Raw genomic sequence first — 22,652 nt, 5'->3', positions numbered from 1 at the left:
TTTTGCAATATATATTTTTGGGACTGAGAATACATGCGCTGCTTTTATAACTGTTTTACGAAATAGACATAAGTAAATTAAACTACATTCTATGGCTGGATTATTAAATCGAATATGCCCCATTTTTAGTCTGGTAATCTAAGAATTAGGGAACAGACACCCTAATTGACACGAATCCTAAAGATAGATCTATTGGGCCCAACAAGCCCCATCCAAAGTACCGGATGCTTTAGTACTTCGAATTTATCATGTCCGAAGGGAGTCCCGGAATGATATGGGATATTCTATATCCATCTTGTTAAGGTCGGTTACCAGGTGTTCACCATATGAATGATTTTTGTCTCTATGTATGGGACGTATATTTATGAGAAATGGAAAATCTTGTGGTCTTTTAAAATTATGGAATTGATTGATTATGATAAACTAATGAACTCACCAACCTTTTGATTGACACTTGAAAGCATGTTTATTCGCAGGCTTGAAAGAAATCTTCCGCTGTGCATTTGCTCATTTTAGAGATATTACTTGGAGTCATTCATGACATATTTCAAAAGACGTTGCATTCGAGTCGTTGAGTTCATCAAGATTATTATTAAATCAATTTTAGTTGGATATATTATGAAATGGTATGCATGCCGTCAACTTTCGATGAAATGAAAGTTTGTCTTTTAAAAACGAATGCAATGTTTGTAAAATGTATCATATAGAGGCCAATTACCTTGCGATGTAATCATATGTTATTTTATTCTTCCTTATGGATTAGGATGGGTCGCTTCATGTGGTATCAGAGCGGTGGTCTTAGCGAACCAGGTCTTGCATTAGTGTGTCTAACTGATAGTTGTTTAGATGCATTAGTGGGTCTGGACTTCGACCGTGTCTGCATGTCAAAAGTTTAGCTTATCATTTCATGTCGAAAATTACCTACTTATCATCCTTAGGAAATTACCTGCTTATCATTCTTAGTCTAGACACATCTTACTGCATTGATTGAATGAATAGTGTATAGGCAAAATTCATATCTTAGCGTATCTGTTAGTGTAGACTTTATCTGATACGTTTCCTTAATTTCCTCCATAATCTACGGGATCTTCTGTACTATATTAGATATTCTATATAACTAGAATATTATCCGATAACTGAAAATTATTTCATATCGAAAATCCTCTAACTAATTATAAGAGATGGATCCTACACCTAGCTTGGATTCCATTAGTTCCGGAAGCAATTTCGAGATGCGTATTGAAGTAGACTCCGAAATCAATGAACCCAAAGTGTCTCCACCGTTTAGCTATTTTTCTTTCTGGAGGAGATGGGGGTGGGTCCGAGACTTACTCACTCGATGGAGAAATGAAGAAGGCGAGCCCTACCGCGAACCAAACTTACCTCCTAACATTGGAGAAAATGATGTACTTGTGACGACCCGAAAATTTGCGACCAAATTTAAACTTGATCTTAATATAATTTCGACACTATAAGCAAAGTTTGTAAAGATGAGTCTCAAGAATTTTTGAACTGTTATCTTGCAATCATTTAACTTCGACTATTCCCGACGATTCACGAACAACTATTTGTAAATAGATACATATATATGAATATAATTTGAAATATTATATGATTTAGTTATTAGAATTTATTATGTAAAATAAAATAAAATGTGATCCTATAATAATTACTATTTAAAATATATCAATATATATTTAGTTGAAGTATATTAAATATATATATGTGATTTCGAATTTATTTAGTAAACGACGGTGAGACTCATTTATCATTCGATTGGTATTAAACAAGTTAAAAATGAACTTATGTGGTTTTAAAAATGAACGTTCATCCAAAAATAAGTTATAGCTTTGTTAAAATTATATTTAGAATCTATTTGGTAAAATTTAATACTCCATACATATTAAATGGAACAGAAAACAAATAATTAATGAACCACGATATATCACTTCGTGTAAATCAGTTGGTAGAAACAATCCAAAACTTAGGCTGCTGTACTATGATTAAATTGATCTTTCTCCACTAGCACGTTTAATTTAATTAGGATTATTATTTGATATTATAATTTTGATTATATTATTTATATTATTATAACATGTCAATTTACGACTGCTATACTGTACCTGATTGTAGTTTAATTGAGTTTACCATTTGTTTCTGTTTCCTATCAACTCTTACTTTTTAATTATTATTATTATTATTATTATTATTATTATTATTATTATTATTATTATTATTATTATTATTATTATTATTATTATTATTATTATATATTGTAATTATTATTATATTACTATTAATATTAATTTAGGTTGTGTACTGCCTTATAAGAGAAATAATGGATCCGTGGGGTTTATTACATCCGTGACCTTGATGACAACCCACAACTTTTGTCTTTGCATTATATCGATTTCCATATAATATATATCTTTGCACTTACACATATAGATACATGAACCTACAATACTATATTAATCTACCACTTTAATGATTCTTCATCGCCCATCACTTGAGAACCACCATCGTCCAACATCATAACTTTGGCACCTTAATTAAAAACCCACCAAGATACACCGCCGGTGACTTTTTATTTTCTGTAAGTTCACGATTAAGTCATCATCAACGACTGTATAGTCGCCAACGAATACCTATACATATTATCATGAATTGTTACTGTTTGAACTGCAACTGTAGCTATTGTTGCTGCAACGCACTACTGTTTTTCCGTTCCAATCAAGCCAAAACCAAAAACAAAACCCAAGAAAACCCACGATTGTAGCTGTTGCAACTATTACGTCTCACTTTTTCTGTTTTTTGGTTGTGATACAAACACAAACCCTCTTCATTGACCATCTCTATTTCCTTCATCAAGAACACCATCCACTCGTTGGTTGTTTCCTGTGTAATCGACTCAAACCCGTCACCACTCAAATAAAATGTAAACTGCTGCACTGACTCTTCCTGTTTCTATAAATCAAACACCACAACAACCACTATCTTTAATCTTCACTAATTGTTTCTGCTTCTTCCTACTCAAACCACTGCTACCGATATATATATATTTTTTTTCTATCTTCTTTTCTGCTGTGAGAGTGCTACAGCTGCAGCCGCTAACCCACTTCACTTTGTTACAACATTGATGATGAAGACGTTGTAATCGTGATATTGAAGATGATAGATTGAACTTTTATAGCGTGTTTTATTTTTTCTTTCTTTCTTTTTGGACCGACAGCTTGCTGCTCTAATACTTTTCTTTTAGTGACCCACATATGCAAAGCTATAACCTCACTTCACCACATGATTTTTAGTCAAATAAATACATTGTTATATATCCTTTTAATGGCCGACATTTTTTATGGGCAGTTGGGATGATAAAATACAAAAGGGAATGAGGAGAATGGTATACAACTTGCCTTTGTTTCCTGTTTTATTTTTTTATAAACCGAATCTTAAATGGCTGCTATGATCAAGTCATGACCCAGCCTCCTTGCTTTTTGGTTAGACTAAAACATGAATGATTAGGATAATCATATTGATGTTATAGATGATGATGATTATGTAACGTAGGAGATGATGGTATAATATATGGTGATGATGAATGAAAAGTATGAAAAATGATAACAAGATGAAGATGATGAGAAGGAAATACGATTTGGATGATGAGAATTAAGAATAATAGATTAATTTGGTGAAGAAGATACATGAAAAAGAATAACGAGTTGTATATCTTGGGGTGGTAATGATTTCAGAAATACACGAGCAGAGGGATGGTTAAAACTGTTGTTGAGTTAGCGAGAGCTCTCGAGTTCAAGCCCTGTCATGGGCATTTCTTTTTAGAAAAGCTCTGAAAAAGGGTATACACTTTTATATTTTCATTATTATTATTATTATTATTATTATTATTATTATTATTATTATTATTATTATTATTATTATTATTATTATTGTTATTATTATTATTATTGTTATTGTTATTGTTATAATTAAGTAAAAGTATTATTATTATTATTATTATTATTATTATTATCATTAACATTATTATTATCACAAATATTATTATTTTTATTAACATACAATATTTATTTATTTTTATTACTAATATTATCATTATTATAATTTTATCATTATTAATATTAGTTTTATCATTAATATTATTATTATTATCTTTTTTTACAAAAGATTACACGTTTTTAATTATTAGAATTAGTATTATTTTACCAAATAACAATTAGTACATAACACTATATTTAATACATATAACATAACAAAATTAATATTTTTATTTATTTTAAATATATAAAATGAATATATGAACCATAAAGGTTATTAATATAAAAATGGTATAACTAATAAATTTATATATAAATTTGCTCGATTACAATTATGTGTGTTAATATATATAAATGATATAGGTTCGTGAAATCGAGGTCAACCCTACACTTGTTAAATGACGTCATATGTATTTTTACTACAAAATACATTATGGTGAGTTTCATTTGCTCCCTTTTTAAATGCTTTTGCTATATATATTTTTGGGACTGAGAATACATGCGCTGCTTTAATAAATGTTTTACAAAATAGACACAAGTACTTAAAATTACATTCTATGGTTGGATTATTAAACCGAATATCTCCCTTCAAGTCTGGTAACCTAAGAATTTAGGGAAATGGCCCCTGATTGACGCGAATCCTAAAGATAGATCTATGGACCTTGACAAGTCCCATTCGGGGTACGAATGCTTTAGTACTTCAAGATTATTATACAGACGAGAGGTTCTGTTTTAGGGATATTCTATGCATTAAGTTAACGTCGGTTACCAGGTGTTCAATCCATATGAATGATTTTTATCTCTATATAGTTTACGAAATGCCTGATATGAGAATGATGTTTATGAAATATGAAAATCTTGTGGTCTATTAAAATGATGGAAATGATTATTTATGTTAAACTAATGAACTCACCAACCTTTTGGTTGACACTTTAAAGCATGTTTATTCTCAGGTATGAAAGAAATCTTCCGCTGTGCATTTGCTCATTTTAGAGACACTACTTGGAGTCATTCATGACATATTTCAAAAGACATTGCATTCGAGTCATCGAGTTCATCAAGATTATTATTAAGTCAATTATAGTTGGATATATTATGAAATGGTATGCATGCCGTCAACTTTTGATGGAATGAAAGTTTGTCTTTTTAAAATCGAATGCAATGTTTGTAAAATGTATCATATAGAGGTCATGAACCTCGCGATGTAATCAACTATTGTGAATCGTTTATAATCGATATGGACTTCGTCCATATGGATTAGGACGGGTTATGAAAGTACTCACTGGTGAACCTATGCGCAACACTGTATTCACCCTTCTTGCTAAAGTTTTCCACCTCGAAGGTCTTATTACTGCAATCTCATAAAATATTCATCCTCTACTTCCGAATACGAATCGAAGGGGAATATTAGAAGAAGTTAAGGAACGTTGAATTGATAATCAAGATCTATCGAATCAGATGAGTAGATGGATAGAAATGATAGAAGGTAGGATAGAAACCCTGACAAGAATGGTGCGTGATCTACAAGCTATACTTACTACACCAACATCATCACCAACCTCAGCCCCAACAACACTTGTAGCACTGACAGCAGTAGTACCACCATCAGCAGTACCAGCAGCATAACCAGTACCAACAACAACATCATCACACATCTCAACCTCGCAATCTATACCTCAAGCATAATCATCGTTCTACGAATCGTTCTACATAAACTATCTTCGTCCTTCATGGCGATTATGTAATCTCTAATGTTCTAGAGATTATGTACTCTAGTTCTAGCCGTAAATCCGATGAGTTTAATATCACATTGACTCATTAAATCCATGATTACGTATGAAGAAAATATATATGTATATATGTTTTCATAACGATTGTAATTAAAAGTTTTATTGTACAAACTGTTAATGGTGAAAATATTTTAACGGGTAGGTAATACCCGAGGAATATTTAGATTCCACATTAATAAGTTACACTGTACATTCTTCGAATCTAATTCAACGATCATTTACTATCCTACTTACATCCACAGACATACGTATTCGTTCACCACAGAATAACCATTTTCATTCAAATTTCATATTTGGATTTTAACCTATCAGAATCCAACAAGTGGCATAATGAAGAAAACATTGGACAAAATAAAAATTTGTTAGAAAAAAACAAATTAACTATGAGAAAAATTTTGTTAAGAATCCACGCTAACTGTTCCTAGCTAACTGATTACATTTTAGTTATCGCAATTTATTTATCGCAATTTATATTCTCGCAATTTTATTTATTGTCATTTAATTTCTTATATTTATTTTACGCACTTTAAATATCGGGACAAGTATACAAGGTTTTGACATATCATATCGACGCATCTATATATATCATTTGGAATAACCATAGACACTCTATATACTGTAATGATCGAGTTCACTATACAGGGTTGAGGTTGATTCTCAAATAATATATATACTTTGAGTTGTGATCGAGTCTGAGACATGTATATAACGGGTCACGACATGTATTAATTAATTCGAATATTATATATTAAACTATATAAGAATTGTTGAACTACAAATTATGGACTGCTAACTGTGGACTGTCAACATTGGACAATTAAAATGAATTAAAATATTTATTATAACATATGAAACTAAACAATTCTTCAAGTTTGCCACTTGATTTCATCTTAAACCTTATTTGTATCTTGAAGAATACAATTTGCGTTCAAACCTTTCATAATTCTTGAAAACACCTCAATCGAGACGATGAACCAACCGCACTTCATCTACGGAAGGAAAGAATTACGCATATAGTTATGCACCTGAAAAACACTCGAAACCTGAGTAAACGTTTAGCACGAAGCTGTGCTAGCTCTTTTGGCATTGTTGTTACCGAAAATAACATTACAATTCTTTTTCAAATTAGCCAATTTTATCACAGGTCCAACAAGTCAACTTTGACTTTTCGTCCGAAACAACCTTATTATAACTTTGATATATATGCATGCTCTTTTATTGTTACCGGAGAACCTTTCATATTCCACCATATTACCATCAACGTTTAATTATCTAAAAACACAATTCTCTTGAAACCACCCCGGATTGATAACCGATGATTCAGATACCGTAGCATTAAATGTAGAGGAAACAGAAAAATTGTAGATGGTCTAAATGGCAAAAAGTTTGATAATAAAGAATAGAATGTTGGGAACGCTCGATAGAAAATTTGGTACTGAAAAATGAATTGAGTTAACCATGAAGGAGACCAAGGAAAAATACAAGGACCAAACCCTATATTCAAAGAATCCAGGTAATTCTGGATCCGATGAAATCTTTAGAGAATATCTTGCTCCTAAGTCATGTTAAAATCTTGCGGGAAATTTTTCTTCATCAACCTTCGAACTAAAAAATTCCAAAATATCATCATAAATATCTTCGATATTTCTGAGGATATTTTCATAAATATTCTCGTTCGAAATTATATACCTTTTCATGCTTTCTGTATTCCATTATATTGGAAACTTTTGTAAAATGTAAGTATAAATTATGAATGAATTCTGGAGAAGTGTTAAGAATTAGAGCATGAGTTAGTATAATATAATGACACTTGGCCAACGTGATTATATTACAGTAAGTCATGCTGAAGTTCTAATGAAACATGATGATTCACAGATCATACCATCATCATGTGCCATGTTACACCACTCTTTCATTCTGCTTAATCTTCGAACGTATCAAGAAATTATATTTTTGATAGTTCCATTCTCAGTGATCCTAGTAATTTAACCAATCAAACCGTGAGAATATGCTCCTTCGTGCTCAAAATGTTATAATCATTCGAAACTCTATATCTACGAGTTCTGGACCATTATTCGCTTGACTTAAAGTCAGGAAGAGAAAATAAAAGCATGGAACTCCGAAACATAAGGGAAAATATAAAGCCTGATAACAACACAGAAATTACAAACCGTGTATATCAATGCGAATAGCAACATAAATACACGGGAGAAGGACAAACACTATAACCCCAAGGAAATAGTAGAAGTTAATAGATTCCTCCAGTGGTAGATGAAAAGGGAGGAAGACAGAAGCGATTGTCATAAGAAGAACAAGGATCAGTACTGGGTTAAGCATTTTTACAATCTTTAGAAGTATGGATTAAGGAAGAAAGTATATGAATGGTGAGAATAATGAAATGGAAGAGGTAAATTTATAATGGAAATATTCGACAGAACAATCGAAGTAGATGAACGCATTTAATTAAGGAGATCTTAATTTCCTTAATCGCTGACGAATCAAATCTTATAAAGATAACGAATATCTTCTTTGAAATCCCTTGAATTCCAGAATTCAACCAGGACTAGTCAAAAGTTATGATGAAACTTGTCTTTCTCATTTCACTATTTAGTGATAGCTTCATTCGTACTCTTCGAGTAATCGAATTATCTTATTCATATTACTCAATGTTGATAAAACTCTATTTATCAACTCATAATCATCATGAAAACATTTTTATTGTTAGCCATGACGACTACACTCAAATTTCGGGACGAAATTTCTTTAACGGGTAGGTACTGTGACGACCCGGAAATTTTCAAACAAATTTAAACTTAATCTTATTATGATTTCGACACGATAAGCAAAGTCTGTAATGTTAAAGTCTTAAAAACCGTGAACTGTGTTTATGTATTCATTTGACCTTTGACTACTCCCGACGATTCACGAACAATTAATTGTAATAGATATGTGTGTATGTATATATAAATAATAATTTGAAATATAATTTGAAGTATTATATGTTGTTGTTATTAAAAATTAATAAAATAAAAATAGGATATTATAATAATTATTATTAAAAATATATCTCTATATATAAATAAAGTATATTAAAAATAAATATTAAATGATTGTAATACTCGTTTGATGTTTCGATTGATATTAAGCAAGTTAAATTCAAACTTATGTAATTTTAAAATAAACGGTGATAGGAAAATGAGTTCTATAAATTTTAGGCTTATTAAAAATGTATTTAGGAACTATTTATTAAATTGTAAAACTTTTTATATTTTACTTGGGGTTGGGAGTGAATAATTAATGTAATTTTTTATTTAATAGTTAATGATCGAATTTTATACCATAATGACCAAAATAAATAAATTTAGTTAATTTAAAAATATGAGATTTTTCGGAACACTTTTATCCGCCACTAATTAACAACGGTGTACGATATAATATCCGAATTAAAACTGTCGACATATATTAACAAATTACGAATTTCTGTTTACTTTTATAACACATTTTTATTATATTAGAAATACTATTATATTTGATTACTATTATATTTGATTACTATTATTGATTGATTAATTTTCAATCTATTATAATGATACAAAATGGTAGTTGGATTAATACTGTGGAATCACATGTTTTATGAACTTGTGAATATATTACTTTACACTATATTTGTTTTCTTGTAATATAAAAACTATACTTATGCATGTCTTTTCCAGACTACTACTTACTTGAACTATTATTTTTTTTTTCGATACCCCACACACACAAGTGGCTTATGATCATGTTTTTGTTTCCTGCTCAATTTCACTCGATCACCAACCAATTAACTTAATTACTACTACTAAAAGCCATGACTATATATATATATATATATATATATATATATATATATATATATATATATTTAAATTCTAATACTCTATATTTTTTGTCAGTAAGACACAACCTCACCACCCTTATCTATTGCCACTTCATTCTCACTGCTACTATTACAAACAACCATCACCTTTGATCTTTCTTTCTTATACTCAACCTTATCAACCACTTTCTTATTATTGCTTTCAATAACTGGAAACATCAATCGAAACCATGGTGGTTCGATGTTGCCATATCAGTGTACCGATGATGTTTGATCACCAACACCACAAGCCACTACCTTCTTTATTTGATCACTTTTGAACACCCTTGTCACCACCTCCTGCTCACATGTTTCTGTTCTATTCGAAAAACCATATCATTTTTCTCTTTCTCTCTCTCATGTTGAAACTACCTCTGTTGAAATCATCCACCGCTTTCTACAATTATTTATGTTCGACAAAGCCTCAAAATCCACTTGTTGAATTCTTTAATTTGCTACAAGTACCGTGGTTCTGTTCAAGGCAATACAACCATCGAGCAACCACCATTTCATTTTCTTTTCTATCTATCTACTTCTCTCTCTCCCTCTCTAATTGTGAACCGTCACCACCTTTGGTTCACCCTATAATCTCTACCCATAACCGCCACCATCAAGAACTGTCAACAACCCACTTGCAACCACCCTATTCGACAATCACTGTTAACCATCCACACCATCATTGTCCATTTACAATGGTGAGCATACACCAGCTCTCTATCTCGCTCATTTTTCTCTCTCTTTCTTGTTGAAGCCATCACCACCCATCGTGATCATCACCATAATGAATCACTGCCAATACCATAACCAATTGTTCTACTCGTAATCTATTTATACTTAAAGCTCATCACCATCGTGTTTATTAACTACTACCACTGCTCCATATTCGCTACTGCCTATATTTTCTATTTCTGTTTTGTTCCGGCGAAAAACCACTCTAGTTTCTGTTCCTCTGTGCAGCTCCAAATATCATTAAATCATTGATGGATCACGTGTTTCTTCAAAATCGAAGTTGTAGAAACTAAGTTGAATTCTGAAGCGAAAGCTGGGAAAGCTGCTCATATATTTTCAACAATTCATGGAAACGGGTTTAACGGTTGAAACACTTTCAAAGTGTTTTTCTTTAAAGTGCATCGAGTTTTAATTAGCTTTTATTAAAAGGTAAAGTATGGGCCCAAATACTCCACTAGCCATTAATATTAGGCATTTCATATTATTGTTTATGGATCATGGTATTATGTGTAATTATAGAGGTAAAGTTATGATGTTAAGTAGTAAAGAAAATGAAGATGTTGATTGATGAGGACAGGGAAAGAACAGAAGATCCCAATTGATATTTCCTGTTGGCGGCTACTAGTACGTACTCGTGCACAAATCTAAAATTTATGGACTCCAACAATTTTAGGCCTGATTAATTGGAATTGGGCTTCTTTTGTTTTATAATTGGGCCATGGTTGATTAGTGTGATTGAGCCTAGATATTCAGTTGGACTGCTGCTGTTACACTTTTTATTTCTGTTGTATTAGACGTGAATGGTGGTGATGCCTAGAAATACTATGATGATCCAGAGATGATGAACGAAGAAGGAGATAACAATGGAAGTTTGATGTTAAATGATAGCGAAGATAATGAAAATAAATGTTAACCATGAAGATAATGAGTGAAGATCTTAAAGATGATGATGATGGAGAATAAATGGGTTTTAGAGGAGAATGATGAAAACAAATAGATACTAGATATATAGATATTAGGTTTGGATATTTTCAGGAAAAAAAAATGGTGCAATGATTAAGGATGTTATTGGGTTAGCGGGACGTCGCGGGTTCAAAGCTGGACTTGGGCATTTTTTTAAGGACTACTTCTTTGAGGTAGTTATTTATTTTTTTTACTTATCATTATTGTTATTATTCTTATCATCATTATTATTATAGTTATTAAAATAAATGTTAATAATATTATTACTAGTAAACTCATTATTTCTATAGTTATTATTATTAGTAGTATTATTATCATTATCATTATCATTATCATTAATATTGTTATAATATTTATCATCATCATTATTATTATTATTATTATTATTATTATTATTATTATTATTATTATTATTATTATTATTATTATTATGATTACTACTTTTATATTAATAATATTATTATAACAAATAAATATTTTCTATATAAGAGTATATATATTATAACTACCATAATATTACATATAATTATATATATTAAGAAATTTATATAAATATTTACATATAACAAATTATTGATTTTAAATATAATATTAAACTATATAAATACTAACTATTTTAAATTTATACAAATTAAATAAATAAGATATATAATTTAAGATATAATATATGAATTTATTTGATTACAATTATATGTGTTAATATATATATAAATTATATAGGTTCGTGAATCCGAGGCCAACCCTGCATTGTTCCATATCGTCGTATGAATATTTTTACTACAAAATATTGTAGAGTGATTTTCATTTGCTCCCTTTTTAAATGCTTTTGCAATATATATTTTTGGGACTGAGAATACATGCGCTGCTTTTATAACTGTTTTACGAAATAGACACAAGTAAATTAAACTACATTCTATGGCTGGATTATTAAACCGAATATGCCCCTTTTTTAGTCTGGTAATCTAAGAATTAGGGAACAGACACCCTAATTGACGCGAATCCTAAAGATAGATCTATTGGTCCCAACAAGCCCCATCCAAAGTACTGGATGCTTTAGTACTTCGAATTTATCATGTCCAAAGGGAGTCCCGGAATGATAGGGGATATTCTATATGCATCTTGTTAAGGTCGGTTACCAGGTGTTCACCATATGAATGATTTTTGTCTCTATGTATGGGACGTATATTTATGAGAAATGGAAAATCTTGTGGTCTATTAAAATTATGGAATTGATTGATTATGATAAACTAATGAACTCACCAACCTTTTGGTTGACACTTGAAAGCATGTTTATTCTCAGGTTTGAAAGAAATCTTCCGCTGTGGATTTTCTCATTTTAGAGATATTACTTGGAGTCATTCATGACATATTTGAAAAGACGTTGCATTCGAGTCGTTGAGTTCATCAAGATTATTATTAAATCAATTTTAGTTGGATATATTATGAAATGGTATGTATGCTGTCAACTTTCGATGAAATGAAAGTTTGTCTTTTAAAAACGAATGCAATGTTTGTAAAATGTATCATATAGAGGTCAATTACCTCGCGATGTAATCATATGTTATTGTATTCGTCCTTATGGATTAGGATGGGTCGCTTCACAAGACTCAAATCTCCATCACTTATTCGAGAAAATTTTCAGTTATAGACTCGACTTATATCGTGAAGAGATGGTGATTTGGAGGTTTGGTTTGTGATAGGTTTTGGATAGATAGGAGTTCCTTAAGAATTGATTTTGATAATCCTTTCAGCCTTTTATCGAGAATTTCAGATGCTCATTCTTCTTTTTTTCCGACTGCCAGGAGTTCTTTTCTCGAATCTTTTTGGTTCTGCTACTTTTCTCAGAACCTATATATATATATATATATATATATATATATATATATATATATATATATATATATATATATATATATATATATATATATATATATTTTGGCAAGCATCTTTTGCTTTTCTCTTCGAGATCTCCTTTTATTGGCGGTCTCCTTGATACTTGACTTGGATGCTCGCATTTTCTTATGCGGTTTTATAGAAGATCTCCCGAAAGTTATGATTTCTTTGGGATTTATTTCTTTATTTATGAAGTAAATGAAAAGAATGGGTAGCGGGAGATGGATTTATGGTGGTTTGGAGTGAAAATGGAAATGAAGGTATGTGATGGGGGTGTTTTGTCTTCATGGATAGCCGAGGTTTTTAACTTAGTAATTTTCTTCAAAAGGTGTGATTCCGAAATGTAGATCAAGAGCAAGTTTTGATTCAGAGATTCCAACATCGGCGCACTCAACGGAAATATAGTGAAGCACTAAAAATGAGTGCTTGTTGGCCTTATTTTAGGGTGCCTTACAACAATTATAATGGGTCGAATTGAGCCTTTGGTTATGCAATTCTCTTTAGAAAAATTGACTCGGTTTTCTCAAAAAGTTTCGACTTTGTTTTACTCATTTGTCTATTTTACAATAAAATTTTTTTGATCATTTATAGAATTCTGGAATCCTAAGTGTTTTATATCTCGAAAAGGTTTTAAATTTTGTGAAAAAATTAGTTTGTTAAAACACTTGAGGATTTTGCAAGAATCATTATGTGCAATATATTGCTATCCCAAACTTTAAAATAACATTGTCCTCAATGTTAGGGATACGGCGTATCCCACACTTTAGTTTTGGAAAATATTTTGTTATTTAAAGTTTATGTTGGTAGGGTTGCTAATCCCACACTTAGTGTTTAAAGTGGTCTAGTATATTGCACATATTCTATTGAAAAAGTGGTGAAGACGTAGTACTCCCCTATGGTCGCAAGGTGTGTATGTATGGTTCGCCGATTATGGTTTCTTCTAATCTTGTGGTGGCGCCATTCTCGTTCAATGCATCCTTGCTCCAAGTCGTACTTCCATCTCATGTACGGTCTCGGTCGTCGTTTGTTTGTGACGTTTATGCATGCAAACTTATTTAACTAATATCATACAAACTAAAAAGTAAAAGCAGTTACGCCCAAGATTGGGCGTACAAGAATAATAATGTAATATTGTATCGAAACATCATAGATAATCATAAGTAAAATGATAGAGAGAGTATGATCATGGCTGATCTAGCATATGCGGAGGGAGAGAATATGAGATGCTAGTCTGGGGCTGTCTCTGATGCCTTAAGTCTGACTGTACTTCATCGCGCATCTCCTCGTCGGTGGCCAACTGTCATACCCATCCTGAAGTGTTTCTGCCTGAGGATACCATGAAACGAACCTCTTCCGAACGTGCAATTAGTCCAGTGAGCGATGAGTTGCTAGTACAAATTATTGGCCCCATACGCTAGATCTCTACCATCTCCTTCCTGCATATCTCTACCCTAATCAGGGTTCATACCCATTCCTCCCAGACCTTGTGTTACATCCTCGGTCATACCCTGGCTTACTGCCTGATCCCATACAGAAGTATGAACATCGGCAGATGTATCTCTGTGTGTACTGACGAGGTTTGGCGCGAAAATGCTATTGGCCAAATCCTCATTCCCTGTGCTCTGCTCCCGTGGTGGAGAAGGAAAGGCTGTGTGCTGAGTATAGTGATGCTTAGGAGGAGGTGGTGGTAGACGCTGATAACTGGTCCCTGCATCTCTAGGCTCTCTATGGGCGACAATCAAAGGATGCTCCTAAGGATATGGTGGGACGTTAAGCTGCCTCCCTGCATGATACGTGAAGTGCTGAAGGTTCTGGAATATCGCAGACTCAGCGAACCATCTATCCGGCCTAGAAAAATCCCCATGTAATAATGATACGGCTCATAATATGGCTGAGCCCCATGACGTACTGGTGAATGTCTCTAGGTGTCACTATCAGTGGGCTCACCATGTAATATGGGATCATCCTCATCCCTTGGTTCCTGTGAACCCCGAGCTCACCTCCTACCATCCCTCGTCCTAGGGTTGGGCCTAGATCCTCTAAGTACCACATTAGGCACATCTCGGTCGAAACCTGCTATCGCTGGGTTAGCTAGAACTATCAATTGTTGATCACGTATCTGAATGAACTGCCAATTGTATAGTAGTTTGTACCCGATCTCCTCTGACCCAGTCTCTCTCCTATAACCCATTGCTTTAATACTACCGAAGATGTGCATTCGCCTAAGAATTTTTGTGACTAGAGCCCCTAAAACTGGCTCGACAGTGTGTGGCATGTTTTTCTCAGCAGTAAACGCCTGGGCCAAAAGGTATGCGACTTGCATAGTCTGGTTATGGAATATGGAGTGCATAAGCTGCATGTCAGCAATGGTGAATACTCCATCGTGCTGGGTTTTTGGATGAATAATCTTTGGTAAGAGGTGGTGAAGGATGTGATGAACTGGATTATGCAACTGGAGGCCTTTTTCCCTGACCTCCAGGCTGCTTGATTAGTGGTGTAGGTTTGCCATAAAACTTGATGATCAATTGCCGGATTCAAAGTAGTGTACCCTCGTCTAAATATTGGGCGGTTTAGGTGAGAATTCTTGTACAATTCTAGATGAGTGGTGAACTGTGCAAGAGTTAGATGGTGGGTGGTGTTTTGATGGCGGAAATGGATACAGGTACGAGTGTGGTATTCTTCTGGATCAATATTTGCCTCAAAATTTCATGTTGCCATAAACTCGCAAACGACTCTTGATACACGTGCTCGTTAATCTCAGACAACTTTAACCATGCGCTGTGTGTATTTCCACTCGTCCGGAAACTTAACATTCCTCTGAATTCCTCCGCCCACCCACATTGTTCCATTATCTCCTAATTTATGTATTTGTTATGACCTTTTCGCCTGTTTATCCAGTTTCTCATAAATGGCACATTTACCCCCAGATTATCTTTCCCGTGAATAGAATGGGGTGAAATGTCCCGTTCATAATGATTATAAACATTCCATATTAATTGATTTCTTTGCGAGGTTTTGACCTCTATATGAGACGTTTTTCAAAGACTGCATTCGTTTTTAAAAAAAACCACAGCCTTTATTTTATTGACAAGGTTTAAAGGACACAACCTAGATTACCAAGATATGATAATCTGAAAATATCACACTTACACACTACCATTACATAATGGTTTACAATATTAATATGTTAAAACAAAGTATGTTCTCGAATGCAGTTTTTAAACAATATTATACAAGCATGGACTCCAAATCTTGTCCTGAGCGGAAGCTCTTAACAATCACCTGAGAATAAACATGCTTAAAACGTCAACAAAAATGTTGGTGAGTTATAGGTTTAACCTATATATTTATCAAATCATAATAATAGACCACAAGATTTTCATTTCCATTTTTCAATAACATGCAATCTGCATAAAAATCATTCATATGGTGAACACCTAGTAACCGACATTAACAAGATGCATATAGAATATCCCCATCATTCCGGAACATCCTTCGGACATGATAAATTCGAAGTACTAAAGCATCCGCTACAACAGATGGGGTTTGTTGGGCCCAATAGATCTATCTTTAGGATTCGCGTCAATTAGTAGACTGGTTTACTAATTCCTAGGCTACCAAGCAAAAAGGGGCATATTCTGCTTCGATCATTCAACCATAGAAAGTCGTTTCACGTACTAGTGTCTATTTTGTAAAACATTTATAAAGCTGCATGTATTCTCATCCCAAAAATATTAGATTTTAAAAGTGGAACTATAACTCACTTTCACAGATTTTTACTTTGCCGGAAATAAGACTTGGCCACTGATCGATTCACGAACCTATAACAAATATATACATATATATCAAAGTATGATCTAAAAATATTCACAACATTTTTATTACGTTTTAATGAATTAAGTTTTTTAAGTTAACAATCCAACGTTAGTAATCCACAACTTGTTGTCCACAGTTAGTAGTACAGAAATAAATCAATATATACTATCTCGAATCAATCCACGACCCAGTGTATACAAGTCTCAGGCTAGATCATAACTCAAAGTATATATATTATTTTGGAATCAACCTCAACCCTGTATAGCGAACTCGAGCATTACATCATATAGAGTGTCTATGGTTGTTCCAAATAATATATATAGATGACGTCGATATGATATGTCAAAACATTGTATACGTGTCTATGGTATCTCAAGATTACATAATATATGTTAGAATATATGTATAATACAATATAAGTTAGTTAAGTTATGGTTAGTATATATTTGTTACAAAATTTTCGTAGCTAAAACTAGCAAAATTATCCGATTTTGTTTTACCCGTCATTTCTTCGTTACAAATCCGTTTTGAGTGAATCAAGTTGCTATGGTTTCATAATGAACTGAAATTTATGAAACTAAATAGAAAAAGTATAAGTTTATAGTCGGAAATACAGGTTACAAGTCATTTTTTAAAGAGGTAGTCATTTCCATCGAAAGAACGACATCTTGATAACCATTTTGAAAAACATACTTCAACTTTGTGTTTAACCATGATTTTTGGATATAATATCATGTTCATATGAATATTATTTTTCCATAAAACAAACTTCCAATTCAAAGATTAAGATAGTTTTTATTTTTCTAACCCAAAACAGCCCCCTGTTTCACTACGACGGCGTATGTCCGGTTTTACGGTATTTTTCGTGTTTCCAGGTTTTAAATCATTAAGTTAGGATATAATATAGATATAGCACATGTGCTTAGTTAATTTTAAAAGTTAAGTTAGAAGGATTAACTTTGTTTGCGAACAAGTTTAGAATTAACTAAACTATGTTCTAGTGATTACATGTTCAAATCTTTGAATAAGATAGTTGTATATATATGAATCGAATGATGTTATGAACATTATTACTACCTCAAGTTTAGTAAGTAAACCTACTGGAAGTGACAAAAATTTATCTAGCTTCAAAGGATCTTGGATGGCTTGAAAGTTCTTGAAGTAGAATCATGACATGAAAACAAGTTCAAGTAAAATTATCACTCGAATTAAGATTGTTATAGTTATAGAAATTGAATCAAACTTTGAATATGTGTATTACCTTGATTTAGAAAGATAACCTACTGTAAATAACAAAGATTTCTTGAGATTGGATGATCACTTGAATTGGATTTGCAAGATTGGAAGTAAGCTAGTAAGCTTGAAAGTATTTGTGAAGTGTTCTTGATGTGTTCTTGAATGATGATGTTTCTTGATTGTAAGCTAGATTGACCTAGATGATCAATATTACTGAAGTATAGACATTCTTAAGCTTAGAGAGAGTTAAGATGGAGAGAATTTGAATTAGAAAATTAAAGAAATGTGATGTGTGTGTTGTTTGAAAAAAATGCCTAATGCTTAGTCAATATAAGTTTACTAGTTTTTGTTTTCATGCTCATAAGTCATGCTAGTTGTCAAATGATAGTTCTCACGTATCTTGGTGATTCACAAGGGCTGCTAAGAGCTGATCATTGGAGTGTATATACCAATAGTAAATACATCTAGAAGCTGTGTATTGTACGAGTACGAATACGGGTGCATTCGAGTAGAATTGTTGATGAAAATGAATGAGAATGCAATTGTAAGAATTTTTGATAAGTAGAAGTACTTTGATATGTGTCTTGAAGTCTTTCAAAAGTTTATGAATACATCTTAAAATACTACATGTATATACATTTTAACTGAGTCGTTAAGTCATCGTTAGTCGTTATATGTAAGTGTTGTTTTGAAACCTTTAAGTTAACGATCTCATTTAATGTAGTTAACCCATTGTTTATTGTTTCTAATGAGATGTTAAATTATTACATTATCATGATATTATGATGTATGAATATATCTTAATATGATATATATACATTAAAATGTCATTACAACGATAATCGTTACATATATGCCACGTTTCGAAATTCTTAAGTTAGTAGTCTTGTTTTACATATGTAGTTCATTGTTAACATACATAATGATATATATAATTATCATTTTATCATGTTAAATATAGTGTAACAATACCTTAATATGATACATATGTATTTAGTAAGGCGTTGTTATAACGATAATCGTTATATATATCGTGTCGAGTTTCTTAACTTAGTAATCTCATTTTTTAATGTATATAACTCATTGTTAATATACCTAGTGAGATACTTACTTATCATAATATCATGTTAACTATATATATATATATATATATATATATATATATATATATATATATATATATATATATATATATATATATATATATATATATATATATATATATATCCATATATATATCATCATATAGTTTTTACAAGTTTTAACGTTCGTGAATCGCCGGTCAACTCGGGTGGTCAATTGTCTACATGAAACTCATTTCAAATAATTAAGTCTTAACAAGTTTGATTGCTTAACATGTTGGAAACATTTAATCATGTAAATATAGTTTTCATTTAATATATGTAAACATGGAAAAGTTCGGGTCACTACATGGGGTAACTTGTGCTCGTCGGGAAGATGATATCTATTTGCCATCTGCAATAATTAAATAATGTAGGTTATGTTTCAAAATGATAAGACTTATTATAACAATAAAGAATGAAATGTGCATATAATTTTTAAAATTTTTTTGAAATGAGGGCTTTAAAAATGACACTTTCCATATCCCTATAATTGTTAATTATAGCCAAAATTACTGCAAACAATATCTAAACTAACTATAAATTTATTCTAAGCAAAATTCAAAGCGTACCCGTGATTGCAACAAATAATGCTAAAAATAATAATTTTTGAGTTAGTCGTAATAAGCAATTTTATTCAAAGTACGATGATTTTTAAGCATACAATAATCATAATGATCATTTTTCATTACCTTAAATATTTTCAAACATCAAACTTTTCCTATAACGTCCTTAAGTCAAGATTTAAAACCATTTTTATCAAAAAATATTCATTTTAACGAAAACGTACATAATAAGAAAAATCAAAGACTAGGTTCCAATTTCATTCTTAAGTCAATGATATCTTAACTCAATCGAACCTAAAAACTAACATATATCAATGACATTGTCTAACTAAGCATGTAAGGGATCAATTTGGGCATAAAACACAAATTTTTACAAAAGTAAGCAATTTTACCCAAAGCAAAAATTCGATTTTTAACCGTGAAAGAGTACCTTTCTCGCGAAATTGACGATGGAAACGAGTTTAGAAGGTATGAGAAACTTGGATTCGAGCTTTGATTCGTTAACATTGGTTAAGAAATGATGTGTGTGTGTGTGAGGTCGCGGCCGAGAGCAAGGAAGAAGAAGAGAAAGAAGAAAAAGAAAGAGAAGAAGGGAAAAAAAGACGAAGAAAAATTGGTCCGTGTGGCGCACGGGCTTATTTTCCTGAACCGACTCACGATTTTTTTTATATTTTAAAAGTTTAAATTTTATCACTAAATTAATAGGAGATTTATAAGATTTTGCTTCAGATTTTAATCCGGTTATTTTTGAGATTTAAACTAAAAATAAAGAAAAAGACAAACGGACAGAGTATAATAAAAATTATTATTTTTATTAATAACACAAATTACACAGGTTCCACAACTAAGTTCCAGAAATGACGCGGAAAGAAAGATAAGTTTAAAGCTTCTTTGATCATCCAGAGTAAATCAGCGGAGTGTACAAATAATATTTCAAAATCACTTAGCATTTTATGTTCGCGCTTTTGTAAATCACCGATGTCGTCCATTAATTTAACCAAAGCCCTTCTAACTTTCTTAATGTTTGAAATTCCATCCCTTGGTCCAGTATCTAGATAATTAAGTTCGAAAAGAAGTTTTGACACTGTGTCTTGGAATAAAAGATCTTCCATGAAGTCAGGATCACCGATAGTAGATTTTAAATTTTCAGATATTTTTCGAATGACCTTTCTTTGCGGAGTTGTAAATGGAAATTTTGACGTAGTGAGGATTTTCACGAGTTAAGAATATATTTCCTTTCTTTTTATGAAGAAATTCTGATGTATTCTTTCCTCGGTAGAATTCGAAAGAACTTCGAGTAATCTTTTGATGAGAAATGATGCTGGATAAAAGTAGAAGAAATCTCGATCTCCATATTTTGAAATATGGTTAGGTTATTTGCTTTCAATCCAAAATTCTAATTCAGAAATCATTGCGGTGACATAACGGTTGATGTGAATTTGAGAAAACTCCTTATCATCGATATGAGGTAATAAACTGACAAATGACTCTAAATCAAATTTGAGGTCGATTTCTGCATCCTGATACTTGACAAAAATATTTTCCTTACATTCCTTTTACAGTTTGTGAAGAGAACGAACTTGATTCCGCAGCTCTTTTAATAGATTTATTTGAAACTTTGAAAACGGGAAATCTGAGGAATAGAGGTGCCTAACGAATTCTCTATAGATGTCTAACCTTCTGCTAGGATTTAACATATTTCCTATAAACGGAGGATCTGAGTTATCAACGCGTCGTTTCTCTTTTGGAATATATTCAAATAAGTTTGGTTATTTGAAAATAGTTGGGTATTCTTCTCGTATTTCATTTTCCATAATGAGGAGTTCATTAAGACTGAACTTCCCTTGTGGATCGTGAAGAGGGTCGAATCCTGGTTCATTTAAGTAAAACTTATCCAATAGCAATGAAATCTCCAAGTTGGATGAGGTTATCCGGCTTCTTGGACTACAAGGATCAAGAATTAGTTCTTGATGAGACTCACTAGGGTTTAGACTCATTTCATTTTTATATTTATAAAGAAAAACTTCTCCGGTTTCCTGTAGGAGAGCAACTGCCTTTTACACTTTCTTCGTAATCGATTAAGTTTGAACTGGAATCTACAAAAATTAATACCATAATTAATATTTTGTTTTTGTAGTCTTATAAAGGGTTTACTATAATGATGACTTTAAATCCTATACCGACAAACTCTCTGCTTATTAAGCATGTGCATTTCTTACCAATTTACCTTTGAAACAAGTGGCCAGATCTACAATGGAGAGTCAGGATCCTTTTGGTTCCAATATAATTGGAGACTGTTCAGAAAATCCAACAACCAAGTTTGTGTATAATTGTCCTTCTTAGACACCACTCAAGAATCTCAGATATCTTGACAGAATCAGCAATTACCTTAACAAACAGAAAATTTGGTCCCTGGCAGCAGCGCCAAAAACTTACCCTCCCTTGATATGGCCAAAACGGATGGTTTTATTTGTGCGGTGTCGTTAGGTCGCAAAATGTTAGAATCGGTTACCAAGAGGTAGTAATGGTTTTATTATTTATATTTAGCTGGGTTTCCTAGCTATAATTCACCTACTTGTCTTCCTTTTAACGAG

Source organism: Rutidosis leptorrhynchoides, chromosome 5 (assembly GCF_046630445.1).
Source record: "Rutidosis leptorrhynchoides isolate AG116_Rl617_1_P2 chromosome 5, CSIRO_AGI_Rlap_v1, whole genome shotgun sequence".
Taxonomy (NCBI): domain Eukaryota; kingdom Viridiplantae; phylum Streptophyta; class Magnoliopsida; order Asterales; family Asteraceae; genus Rutidosis; species Rutidosis leptorrhynchoides.
The sequence above is the reverse complement of the archived record's forward strand: the minus strand, read 5'-3'. Positions refer to the sequence as shown.